Below are 14,199 nucleotides of genomic sequence, written 5' to 3'. Positions count from 1 at the left end.
TTCCTTCTCTCACTCCAACCGGTCGCAGCAGATGGCCGCCCCTCCCTGAGCCTGGTTCTGCCGGAGGTTTCTTCCTGTTAAAAGGGAGTTTTTCCTTCCCACTGTCGCCAAAGTGCTTGCTCATAGGGGGTCATATGATTGTTGGGTTTTTCTCTGTACCTATGAAGCTCCATAACTAATAAATCCTCTCTACTTTTCTCTACTGCTGAGAATAAAGCACATCTCCCACTACCCATTCTCACCACCTTCTACAGAGAGATTATCAAGAGCATCCTGAGCAGCTGCATCACTGTCTAGTATGGAAACTGCACTGTATCGGATCCCTACACCGGATAGTGAGAACAACTGAGAAGATCATAAGAGCCTCTGTTCCCTCCATTAGACACTTATTGCACCCGCTGCATCAGCAAAGCCACCAGCATTGTGGAGGACCCCATGCACCCCTCACACTCTTCACCCTGCTGCCTTCTGGAAAGAGGTACCAGAGCATCCAGGCCCTCACACAATGTCATACACACACACATACCTTCATACATTTCATTATCTCAAGCACGCATCTGGACAATGTCACACACACACACACACACACACACATACACACCTTTTTCTACATTCTGTTAATGCTTCACTGTGTTGTGTCCGTATTGTTCTGTTCTGTCTGGTGTTGCATTGGTTTTAGCAATTTTTACACAGTTGCACTTTGTAATCCTGTGTTGATTTTCTGTTATATCTAGCACCATGGTCTTGGAGGAACGGTGTCTCGCTTCACTGTGTACTGTATATGGTTGAAATGACAATGACAAGCCACTTGATTTGACTGTACTTGATGCTCTGGCTCTCTCTAAAGGTAGGTATTGTAATTTTGGTAATGCAATCAGTCGCTTTGTGTGAGGAAGAAAAACGGATCTATGCAAAACTCTTAGGCAATGCTTTAGGACTTGACCACACTCAGCCGCTATCATTTACTGTCTCCAAATTTTAAAAAAAACAAAAACATTTAATTGTCTATATGGAGTTAGGTAAAACTCTTGTAATACAAGTACACAGTGCACACAGCCTTGCATTGCACATGAGTGGTTATTTACAAACGCTTTTCACTTTTACCATCACCAGTGTGTGAATGTGTGTGTGAATGGGTGGATGACTGGTTGTGTAAAGCGCTTTGGGGTCCTTAGGGACTAGTAAAGCGCTATACAAATACAGGCCATTTACCATTTACCATTTACCATTTTGAAAAAAGCAACAGGTGGTTCTAAAAGACTAAAGAACAAAATCAGATGTCATTTGTTACTCTAGAAAGAGTTACAAAACCATTTCTAAGGCTTTGGGACTCCAGTGAATCACTGGGCGAGCCGTTACCCGCAAATGGAGAAGACATGAATAAATGTCTTTTCTAAAGGGAATGTTTGATATATATGAGGGTCACTTCCCTCAGTCCATCAACATGGGGACCACTGATGCTTTCGTCTTCCACATTCTCTCAGCCCTTGCTATTTCTTGAGCTTCTCGTGTTCCTTTTTCCTGATGTTGCTATCATTTGGAATAGCTACATCTATCACTACAGCCATTTCTGCTTGTCTGACACCACTATGTCTGATTAGTTAGCCATCACCAGGCTCTAAATAGAGTAGAGCAGGTCATCTAGTAATAGGGGGGTTGGTGGTTTGATCCCTTGCCACTCTGCATGATGCCAAATATTTTTGGGCAAGGTACTAACCCCAAGTTGCTCTCCACTGCATTCATTAGAGTATCAGTGTGTGTGAATATTAGATAGAAAGCAATTACATAGAAAAGGCATAGAAAAAGTGCTTTTATGAATGAGCTAAGTTGTATAAAGTGCTTTGAGTGCTGAGGTAGAGTAAGAAACTACTATATAAGAACCAGTCCATTTACCATTTTGTTTATTTCAGCTTTTTTATATTGGGATCAATATGACCTCAGTAGGGTTTAATCATCTAAAAATCAATACAAATAATATTTTCTTGAAATTACAGAATTGAATACCAGAATCAGGCTGTTATGTAATTGTACTTTGGATAAAAACTGCAAGTTGCATCAAAAAATGAAACTTTTTTTTTTTTAATTTATTATAACTGCAATAATACTAGCAATCTATATTTTGGGATTCTTGGGGTCCCCAGGGATCCCAGTCCAAATAAGTTGTCACATTTTCTGAGTTCTGTCTTTGTTGCTTTCAGGAATATCTCGGGAAAAAAATCTCCCCTCTGTTTGAATACTACAAGCAAATGACAGACAACTGGAGCAAAGTTCCTGATGGACACATGAACCAGTGAGTGAAGACACATTTCAAAATACAGCTGACACCAGTCTCAACTGTATTCATAAATCAGATAGATAGGTTAGAAATTTTCAATAAAAAAATAATTTATGTTGTGATGTAATTGTAGGAGTTGTTCTTTTCTGGACCCAGGATACAGTTTTTTATTTAAAATGTGTAATTCTACAAATTCAGTTCAGCACATGTGATAGTTGGAATTTAGAAACTCTGCTACTCGGCTTATATGATGTTAAACTTGGAAATATCCATATTTATTAACCCCTTGCTAATAATAATAATAATAATAATAATAATAATAATAATAATAATAATAATAATTTTATTTAAGAAAGCGCCTTTCAAAACACTCAAGGAGAATGTACCCAAGCAATAACAACAACAAACATAACAATTTAACAAAATAATAAGGATAAAACTTAGAGCAAATAAATAAAATAAATGAAAGTAGCAGGATGGAAAATTTTATGTGGAATAGGCTATTGTGAACAGGCGAGTTTTGAGTCTGGACTTAAAAAGAGGGAGAGAAGTGATGTTTCTTATCTCAGGAGGAAGGGAGTTCCAAAGACGGGGGGCAGAGCAACAGAAAGCCCTGTGCCCCATGGTGGCTAGCCAGGGGAAAGGGACGGAAAGAGAAAGAGAGGAGGAGGATCTGAGACACCGAGAAGGAATGGCGATCTGAACCAGGTCAGAGAGGTATGAAGGGGAGAGGTGATGGATAGCCTTGAATGTATACAAAAGTATCTTGAAATTGATGTGGTATTTAACCTGAAGCCAATGAAGCTGCTGCAGAGCAGGGATGATGTGGTGCATAGAAGGGGTCCTGGTGATAATACGGGCAGCAGAGTTCTCAACACGTTGAAGCTTATGGATCAATTTTTGACTAAGACCAAAAAGAAGAGAGTTGCAGTAATCGATCCGGGAAGTGACCAGGCTATGAACAAGAAAGGCAGTGGCATGTGGGGAGAGAAAAGGACGGAGACGACTAACTAATGCAGTCCTTATAATGCAAAACATGATTATTAAACATTTCCTGGTGGACAGAGAGACCAGTTTTCTTATAGAGATATTTAAGCTGTCGACCTTTTGCTTTCAAACACCTGAGTTCAGATGTAAATCAGGGTGCTGAGTGGGAAAATGATACAGATCTGGTTTTTAGTGGAGCAACAGAGTTTAAAATATTATTGAGACTGTGGTTATAATAGGAAACCAAATCCTCTAGGGTAAGCAGGTTATTAAAATGCAAACACCCAGAGAAGGCAGTAGAAAGGGTATCAGGGTTAATTTTTCTAATATTCCGGAAAGAGATGGAGCGAGGATTTTTGGTTATAGAAAATGTCATTTGATATTGAAAGAGAGAAGCAAATGGTCAGAAATTGGTAGTTCATCGGCTTTGCAGTTGGAAGGAATAAGTCCCAAGCAGCAAACTAGGTCCAAGGTATGGCCCTTAGTATGAGTAGGAACGTTTATATACTGTTTTAAACCAAAACTATCAAGATGAGATAAAAAGTCATTGGTAAGAGGATGATCACTGTTGTCCATATGAATGTTAAAGTCACCCAGGAGTATTATGTTGAGGGAAACAGTAGCCAGGTGAGTCAGAAGATCAGCAAAGTCACTTATAAAAACAGAATTAGAGTTAGGAGGGCAATAGATGACAGCTATCACAGTTGGAGCAGGGCCTGGGAGTTGAAAGGCAACGGATTCAAAAGAACTGAAAAGAGGCCCAGACAGCGGCTAGACTTTCCAATTTTCGTGGTAGATTTCCGCGAGACCTCCACCACTCATGGGGTTGGCAGGTGTAAACAAACCCCGGGGGAGTGGAGTCGTTGAGCTGGGAAAAGTCATCGGGCTGTTCCCACGTCTCAGTCAAATAGAAGAAGTCAAACTTACGGTCAGTGAGGAGATCCCGAACGAGATGACCCTTGTTCGTAAGTGAGCAGATGTTAAGGAGGCCAAAGTTGACATCGGTGGTGTCAGACTGAACAAAAGTGTTAGCCGCCCTGGGCAGGGTGGCTAAAACACTGTGGTCAGCAGTCCTGTCGAAGTTCCGTGGGGAATGACGAGAGGTGGACCAGAAGGATTGTATTGATTTAGAGGTGTCATGATGAAAGTTTCGGCAAAAGCCCCGATGGATATATTTGCAGCGAGGGAGGAATGCAATATCCGGGTGGAGATGAAGTGTAACGGAGGGGGAAGGTGTTGTATTCGCACAGATGTTAAAAAAGAGAGAAACCCTCCTAAAAACGGACAGAGCAGTGGGGCAGCCAAGGGAATGCACACAAATTTAAAAACTGTAAGGACAAAATATCATTTATTACATTTAAACAGTTAAAAAAAATATATATAAAATAGATTAAAACAGCCCTGCGAAATCTGGGTGGAGATGAAGCACCGCCGGCGGTGGGGCAGCAGATGGAAACGGAGTCGGAGAAGCTCGGCAGATGTATAGTGGTAAAGTCCAGCACCAGGGCGGTAGACCAATGACAGGAAAATCCAAACCCACACGAAGAGTACGCAGATCATGCCGGTCCACATCGCAGACGGAGATATCGGTAAGCCAAACAGCCAGGTGAATGAGACCGTAGCCAAAACAGACGGTCAAGGAGAGCTAAACCCAGATACTCCGGTGCTTGGGAATTTTGCCAGGTCACCAATAGTGTCAATATACTGTAGGACAGAGGATTAAAATTGGTGGAGAATAAAAGAAGTAAATAAAAGTAATCAGTGGATACCGGTGAGTAGCGGCAGCAAGTCGCGCCAACGTTCACTCAACCGGAAATCAATGATATAACTGATGCTTCGATTGCTCTCCCCTGATTTTCCCTAAATGTTCTTGTTAATACACCTGTTTTCTATTTGTCCATCCTGCAGGTATAATCAGGTGAATCCAATTAGCCTGGCTAGTAGGACAGGGATGGAGAAATGCCAAAACCTAACCAAGATATGGTTTCAAGAGTGGATTGCCTTGCAGCAACAGGTGTGTGTCCACATCAGTTTTGTAGTCAAGAAGATTTCTTCATGTTTGTAAACCATTATAGAAAAAGAAAATACACTGCTCATAAAAATTAATGGAGCACTTTAATCAGAGTATATCATGAAATCAGTTTAATGTCTGGGACAACGATCTCGTCAGTTAAGTTCAATTTCAGTTGCTTTAATGTTATTGAAATTAAAAAACAGATGCATCATTTCCCAAAACTGGAATATTGGGGGTTTTTTACATGTGGAGGTAACTGACACTTTCCTGCTCATCTTTTCTAACTGTTTTTTTTTTATCACTAGTTTGGATTTGGCTTGGGTCCGTCTTACTACTGGTAGCTTGAGGCAATATCTGACATACCTGAGACAGTCCACCTTCTCCAGCAAACCTGGCAATGGCTAATCAATATGTGCCATTGCCAGAAGATTTGCTGTGCTTCCCAGCACAGTCAGAAGTTCATGGAGGTGATTCCAGAATACTGGCAGTTACTCAAGGAGAGCTGGACAGTTGTCAGTGGCAAGACATTTTTAAACATTGAAAGAATACAGAAACAGTCAGAGTTTTGTTCAGAGAACTACGTGCGCACGGGTGAGTGATCGGGTGATACTCACCCCGAGGCTTTGTAGTCAGCTTTATTTATACATCGTAGCATTCCCTGTTTTGTCAGGCTGTAACAGACAATCTGGGCATGTATGGGACACAGTGTATATGTGTGTGTGTGTGTGTAGTGTCTATCTCGAGGACAACAGAAGCCAGTTGGGTCCTGTTTCCAAGGGTGTCTGCAAGAGACTTTCACAGGAGTCAGCGAATACTGCGGGGCTCATGTGTATGTGTGTGAGAAGAAGCAAAAGACAAAACATAAAGATATGTGAACACTATGTGCTTTCCAAGCCTTTCTTAACAGGAGCATATGAGTAAATGAGTAAATGGAGCATTATAAGGAGAGCTGAGTAAATGAAACATTAAAAAGGAAGATGTATCAAAAAGGAAAAACATCATAAAATCACAAAATCCCTTAACATTCCCTGCTGTTGTTCATATATATTTATGTACTTCAACTACTAGTCACTTGCAGAAGCATTTTCAACTAGAGTATCATTTTGTGAAAACGTACATGATCAACTTTAGTGGGTTTACACAGTTTAGTGCTTAGAAATCATCTTCTTCAACTTGTACCTTTTCTCGAGCTTGTTCAACTTGAGATAATGCAATGTAAGCTTGCACTCTTACAGTAAACATTTTGCTTATCATACTCCGAATACAAGGCAGTACACATGTGGAAAATAAGCAAAGTAGCAGAAGGAGCATCCCAACGAATGTTAGTCCTTTAGTGAGCAATGACTTCCATGACCCGCTAAACAGCCATCAAAATGGTGACGGGTTAGTCCTGAGGCCCTCTGTCCCCCTTTAACGGGTGGACCATATGTGAAATGACCTCTGTGTTTGCACAGTTCAGATGCAAGAAAAATTAGATTTACAACCATAACAGCAGTTACAGATGACACTCCCATCACTCCCCAGTTCTCCCACAGCTTTATTTTGGTGCTACCGTTTCCCACTCCCATTTTGGTGCCACCTTATACCTTTCAAATGTACTTAGACTAGAACCTCTGTCTAAGGAGCTTTTAACCTTTATTTTTATTGCTGCATCTACCAGTATCTTCCAGTTGGGTGATTCTCAGCTTCTTTCTTCGACCTCCGGGGTTAGACCACCCTTTAGTCGTTGCACAGATCAGGGGATTATTCTGCCCCGATTTCAAACAAAGATCTGTGTATTCTGGGGTCACCGCCGTGTCCCCCTTTTTGCCAAGAGCCTCTCGAACCTCGTTGGTCTGGTGTTCCTAGATTTTCGCCAACCCCTTCATGGTTATTGCTGTGTTTATGGGATCCATCTTCTCGAGGAGCCCAAACGCCATGACACTTGACCCCAGTTGCTGTTTCGGCAGTCCCTACATCTGTCTCTGCTGTGAAGGTCCTCATATCTCCGTGTCCTCGTCTGGTGTCTGTTCCTCTCTCTGTAAGAGACAGAAAACCAAAACACCTCTCTCCCTAGCCTTGATAATCTAATGTTGTTATCCATTGCTCTTCTAGTGATTCAAATTTGGTTTAGAATATTATGTTCAGAACTCTCTGACCCAGGGACTTATTCTAATCATCATCTATGTGTGTAAGCGTGTTTGCATCCTCTGCACTCAAAGTCAATACCTACAATATATCAGTCCAGACAGTCACGCCGAACGAAGCTTATGACCTTCAAAAGACTGAGTGCTAACTCATTATGAGCACATTTGCAATGTGTTTATGAAAGTGGTTATAACCACTTAGTTTAATCAAGAAATCAAAAACAAAAACAAATTAACCATTTTTTTTCTAACACATTATAAGCTTAAGTTTTACCATACCTAAATTATTAAACACAAATAAAGTCATAAAATGTTCATAAAACCATTGTTTGATGTTAAAACTCAACTTCCCCTGTTCTGACACACTCCCATGTGTCAATTCAACGGAGCTAGAAAATGAAAAGAGAAGGTTAGTGACACCATATCTCAGAACTCAAAATTAGCAACCAAAGGGTTAAATCTGCAGTTCCACACTCTCATGTGAAGCTACCGTCTCCTCTTCAGTCACTCTTATCCTCCTGCTCCTGCAAGAACAAAACAACACAAAGCGAAGCATCCACCCTTCTCTCGCCGGCTGGGTGAATTGTTTGTCAGCATTTACTAATCCTAAAGTTCGTGCAGTCATTGTCTCAGTATCAAGTCAGTCAAAACTTTTAGTCATCAGTCCAGTCACATGCATTCCTTCACACACATTCATACCAGATGTTGCTGATAATGGGGTCTCGCGCGCAACCTATTCGAGTATCCATCACCAGCAAGATGACGTCATCATTTTAAAGGAAAACAATACCTTGTTTTTGGACTGGATTGACTCGCTGCAATCCTTTTAGACTCAGGACTTCTCATGTGATCAGTGTCCCCTATAAGTGAATTTCTCTCAAGCCAATTACAATCATGGAGAAACACACTTTGCAACTGTTCAGTAATAATATTTTATAGCGCTTTAAATTTCAATCTTTCAGGCCTGGTTTAAAGAGCTGATTGTTAAATCATGAACTCACAAAATATCACCATCGGTGGATCACACCTCTCAGATGTTCTTATCTCAGCGCACTGTAACAAAAACGAAAACAGACGTAACCAACAAAATACTAAAAACAACACAAACTAGGGCCCGTTGCAGACATGTCCAAGCATAAAACTATCCCTCTCTCGCTTACGAGAAAGAACACAACCCAAAGCTCACTGATAAAATCAAGCTAGCACTAAACAAAACCAAAAAATCAACCAGAAATTCACAGGAACGTTTTGCCTCCTGCCGGGACAATATTGTGTGGGAATGAGAACCTCAGGTACCGTAGCACCTTTTGTTCCTCCTTGAATTAAATCTCAATCACAGAAAATGCGGTACTTCGACCTAAAACTTACACTATTAATTCATCATTTTCACTCTGTGCCTCTGCTCCTCATCAGGCTGTGTGAAGCACAGCAAAGACTTCAGTCAAGGCCTTGAGCCATAAACAGACATCACGCACAGACATTGTTTTCATAACCAAACTGTTTCAGACCTTACCCCTTAAATCTACATAAATGTACTCTGGGTGACATAAAACACATTTTAAGTAATCAATGGTAATCAATGGCTCCTCATAAAAATTATGTATTGGGATATTTGTGTGCAGCATTTTGCATATCAGCATAAGCATTTGTTAGCAAAGCATTCTTCATTGCGTCAGCGTGTGTGTGTGTGCGCATCACTCTCCGTTGCACAAGCGTGTGCATGTGTATGTGTATGTGTGTGGATCACTTCTCAGTGAATCAGCATTTCAATTTGTGTGCGTGTGTCATTTCTCACTCAAAAAACAAGTGCACATCTGTTCATGTGTGTGTTTCTTTTCATCAGTGTATGTAGATGTGTGTGTTTGTGTGTTTTTGTGTTCATCACTTTCCTGTTCTGGTGACTTGGGTAAACCACAGCCTGAAGCATCCCCTGGGGTCCTGCCCTCCTCCTTTTCAGTCTATTTGCGACCATTGCTGCTGCTGCTGCTGCTCAAAGTTCTGTCCATCCTGGTTCTGACCCCAATTGGGGCAGTCCTTTCTCCAATGTCCATGCTCACTGCAGGTGAAACCTGCATCTTCTTCTGTGTTTTTGTCCATTCTGAGGTGCCTGTTGACCTCAGTTGCTCCTCCTGTCTCTGTCACGCCCATTTTGCTGCCGTGTTGGTCCATCACTGTCCTGCACAATGTAAATGCAGAGTTATCAAGGTCAGCATTCTTTTGTTCGGCCTTACTTTTCATTCGGGCTTGGCAGGCGTGTCGTCACAGCTCTGTCAGCTGACGCAGTCTGTGAATTTTCCCCCGTGTAGTGAAACGGGCATTAGGTTTAATGCTCTCCGTCTCTGCTGCATGAGATCGCATTCCTGCAGCACTGTTGACATTTTCAGGTTGTTGTTGTGGGTCCAGCTGTTGCAGCATTTGGTCAGGGTCACGTAGAGGGGAGAGCAGGAGTCCAGGTCAGCCTCGGCTTCCAGGGCCGGCAAAGCAGCCTGTAATTAAACATAAAGAGAAAACAAAAACAAAAAACAAAACAAAACAAAACAAAACAAAACAAAAGTGTACGAACAGGAAAATGATGTTGTGTTGGCTGTGTTACAACGAGAGGGGAGAAACACCAGGCCAGGCCCTGTTTCAGCCTTCTCTCCCCCTTTTTTCCTTTTTTTTTCTTTCTCACGATATAATCAACTCATAACCCACCAAGTTGACAGGACAACATGCACATGTTCAAATTCCTAAGATCATGTTTAAAGTCACAAAAGAGAAATTTTCTTTCCGTCAGTAATCACTTGTGTTGTTCAATCATCAGAAAACATCTCACAATTTGACTCTTAACCACTAAATTTGTTGTTTCCTCACTGGTTGGTCATACCAGTCTCTTTATTTTCTTTTTCTTTGAAGTTAAATTGTTGTCCTGCAACCCAGAGGGTTTATTTGTTAGTACACTGTAAAATGTAATTCTAGATGTTTGTTATTTCAACATATTATTCTATATCAGTTTGACGATAGATGACTGAAGTTGTTGTTATAACATAGAATTACAAGTTAAAAACGTCCCAATTACACCAAAAAACGCTAACTTGAAAACTCATGTCCAGCTAAATCAGCAACTTATGTGAACTTGACAATGTGGGTAAGTTGAGCACAGCAGGATTCAAAACTGCCTCACGTGACTGCTACCGAGGTGCATCATGGGGAATTGGCGGTTAACGACATGCTCACTTTACTTGGACGTTTTCTAATCGTCTTCTTTGGAATATGCTTTCAAGGTGAGTAACATTGGTTATAACTATAAGGAAAGAGAGCTACAAAAGTTGGAACATGTTTTGAATTTATGGCATGATGTGTGTTTTTCTCTTTTACCGAAATGTTTGCTTTAGCTAATGTAACTTTAGCTGACAAGGTCCAGCTTGTGTGTCATGACCAAACTTGACCTAATAAACTGACACATGGCCTTTTTTATGGGTTTAATGTGGCACTGACCAAATCACAAGTATTGTGCCGCTAGCTTTAAGGTTGTGCACTCAACCACTGTTGCGATATTAGCAAGCTAACTCAGCTAATTAATAAAGCTTATTTCATATTGTCTCTGTACTTGTTAATTTCTTTCAAGTTCACAGGCTGTTGTATTTTGGTGGAAGTTCATTTTAGCAATATTTCCAATAACTGACTGGGTTCAAAAAGAACTTCTTGGCAGGACTCCGATGCTTGTTGTCATCTGTTTACCCCTATGTAATCACTTAAGTTGTTATTAACTGCTGCATGCTAAGCTGCAAGAGTGCACTGAGGACTGAGACAAAATATGGTCTACAAACCAGCGTTATATTAGTTTTTATCAGATAGTCCTCCAGTGTGTTTATTTTTTGCTTTAATTCTATTGTGCAGTTATTTGTTACCCTGAAATGCTTTATGCTTAACAACAGCTCACTATTTTGACTTATTTTTGAACTCTTGTGATCAGTATGACTAGATTGTGTGAGTTTCCATACTAAAAGAGCTGTAGTGATAAAATAATTGGCATCAGAGACACTGATTTTTGGCATGTTTTTTTTTTTTTTGCATAATTTACCTTTTAATTAAACTGCATTCTCTGTATTGTAACAAAACTAACATTGTTTATATGTCAGAAAATTAGCAAACATGAATAAATGGCGAAAACAATATAATTATAACATATATTTTTATTTTACTTATTTTAGGTCTGTGAAGCCAAACTTGATGCTGGGGATTTATTTTTGTCAGTGGAGTCAAATGGTAAGTTACAATTTGTGCATTTTGTCATACTGGAAACACCACAGATTATATTGTAACTTAATAGCTCTGTAGAACAAATGATATAAAGATTGTAGTGTCAGGGTACTTCTTAAGAAGTAATATGGCACTATTGATGATCGCATGCAGGTGGCATAAACTAAATATTCAGACGTGTTACCAACAAATGATTCATTAACAAAAGCAGTGGAGCAGACTGTTTAGGTTCTTGTGGTTGTAATAACATCCATAACTGCAAGTTTGTCATTAATTTATTTTCACAGGTCTAGATGATCACATCTGTCTTTGTCATTTAAATGAGGTGGACTTGCAAACTTTGCACTCTTTTGGGTAAATTGCTGTCCACTACATATACACAGAATGTGCACAGTATTTCAGATCTAAAAAGGGAGTATGTAATGGACTTGCTGGCTTTAATGTAAAAAGCCTGTTGTGTAACTTTAATGAGGCAGTTGGACTAAAACAGTATTGCTCATCAAGGTAAACATCTGAGGAATAAGGAAATTGTTACTTGTCCTTTTACTCAGTGTTCTTTTTAATCGCACGTTTACTAAAGTTTTACATCACATAAGTCATTTTCACAATCATTCTACTTTAAAAGATTTCGAGACAGCTTATTGTTCTCTGAACTTCCTTGTTTGCTGAACGGCAGGTAAAGTGCATCTTTTTGTTTGTTTGCTTTTGTGTGTTTGTGTTTTCTGTAATGGGCCTCAGATGACCGTTTGCTTAAATTTGGGTCTCAAAGAATCTTTTTTTTTATTCTGCATGTACTCTCCACCCCTCTTCTTCTATTGCTCAGGTTGAAGCAGAATTTGCCCGTCTTACATCTGTTGACCTGAAAGGGTTCCTTTTTGCTGTGCTTGACCATTATGGAGAGGTTCGTGGAGCTGTACAAAATCAAGAGCGGCATAGGAGGGCTAACTAGGCTCATAAGATGCTTCGGTGATGATGTAAGTGTTCAACTGCAAAATCTAATCCTTTGTTTAATTTTTAGGTTATCCAGTTCAACTGATGAACTCATTGAAAGAAAGCTGATAAGTAAAGTCTGTCATCATATTTCACAACTGGACATTTAGTGTGGTAACTTTTACAGAATCTATGTATATTGGTGGTAGGTTGGATATCATATTCTACTTGAATGTCCTGATAAGCCTGATTCAAAATCTCCAATGATAATCATATATTGATGGAATTATGTATCAAAAAGCTGTGAATTTGGAGCTGTCTACATGCTTCATAAACACTGTTTAAAAAGTGTTTTTGTTTTCTTTTTGACTTCTTTGACCAGAGCCCTACACAAAGGAAGAGGACAGAGGACCTCATTTTCTAAAGGAAGATCCCTCACACACTTTCAAGACTGTGAAGGTTAGCATTGTTTCTTTTAGTAAATTTAATAATGACAGCACCACAGTGGATTTTAAATGAAACATGTGGCATCTATGAAACAATAGATGCCACATGATAACATGTGTACTTTTTCCTCACCAAATGTATTATTACAAGATCTTTGACACTGGAGTTGGTCTGGGTTTCAGAGAAACTAACTGGCAAGCTAGCGTTGATATTATTAGTGTCTTGTGTTTATTCATGTCTTCACCAGGGTCTTTGACATTTCGCTGCTGTACTGTTCACTTCAGCTTTACGTTTGATTTCTCACATTGTATATTGTAATGGCAGAGATATTAGGATATTTAAGGGGCTGCAGTGGCTGCTACAGCTGTGGGGGGCAATACTTTGGTGAAATGTCCTGGACCCTGGAAAAGAGACTGTGTAGACTGGGTAAGCAATTAAAGGTTACTGGCCCAGAGTCATTGGGCAGCTGGGTAAAGGTGGATGTTGATATTCAGTGCTAATTATGCAACCTGTTCAGCCACGTCTATATGCTCTTTTTTCATGCTGTTAATATAGGGGGAAAAAAATAAACTTTAATCAATAAACTGATTAAAGAAGCATTGTCTATGGAGCCATAATCTGATCCTGTAGTGTAGCTGCAGTTTGCACATTTCATGTATTCTCAGCCAGATTTGGTTTAGAGCACAGCCAATATTTAGCATAAGTAGATTTAAATTCACACACTGGTGATGGCAAGCTACATTGTAGCCACAGCCGCCCTGGGGCGCACTGACAGAGGCGAGGCTGCTGGACACTGGCACCACCGGGCCCTCTGACCACCACCAGTAGGCAACGGGTGAAGTGTCTTGCCCAAGGACACAACGACTGAAACTGTCGGAGCCGGGGCTCGAACCGGCAACCTTCCAATTATAAGACGAACTGTCAACTCTTGAATCACGATTCAGTCATCCACCCATGTGTGTGAATGACTGAATGTGTAAAGCACTTTGGAGTCCTTAGGGGACTAGTAAAGCGCTATACAAATACAGGCCATTTACCATTTAAATTGAAAATTTTGTTTGAATTCTGCAATTGAAGACATGCTCAGTTATTTATGAACATGGTCTTTGTTTAAAGCAAGAAATGGATTTGTAACATGGGGGTGCATATCTCATTCTGAAAAAACTTTAACAACTAAT

The sequence above is a fragment of the Oreochromis niloticus genome, linkage group LG7 (assembly GCF_001858045.2).
Source record: "Oreochromis niloticus isolate F11D_XX linkage group LG7, O_niloticus_UMD_NMBU, whole genome shotgun sequence".
Taxonomy (NCBI): Eukaryota; Metazoa; Chordata; class Actinopteri; order Cichliformes; family Cichlidae; genus Oreochromis; species Oreochromis niloticus.
This window is presented reverse-complemented; position numbering follows the sequence as displayed.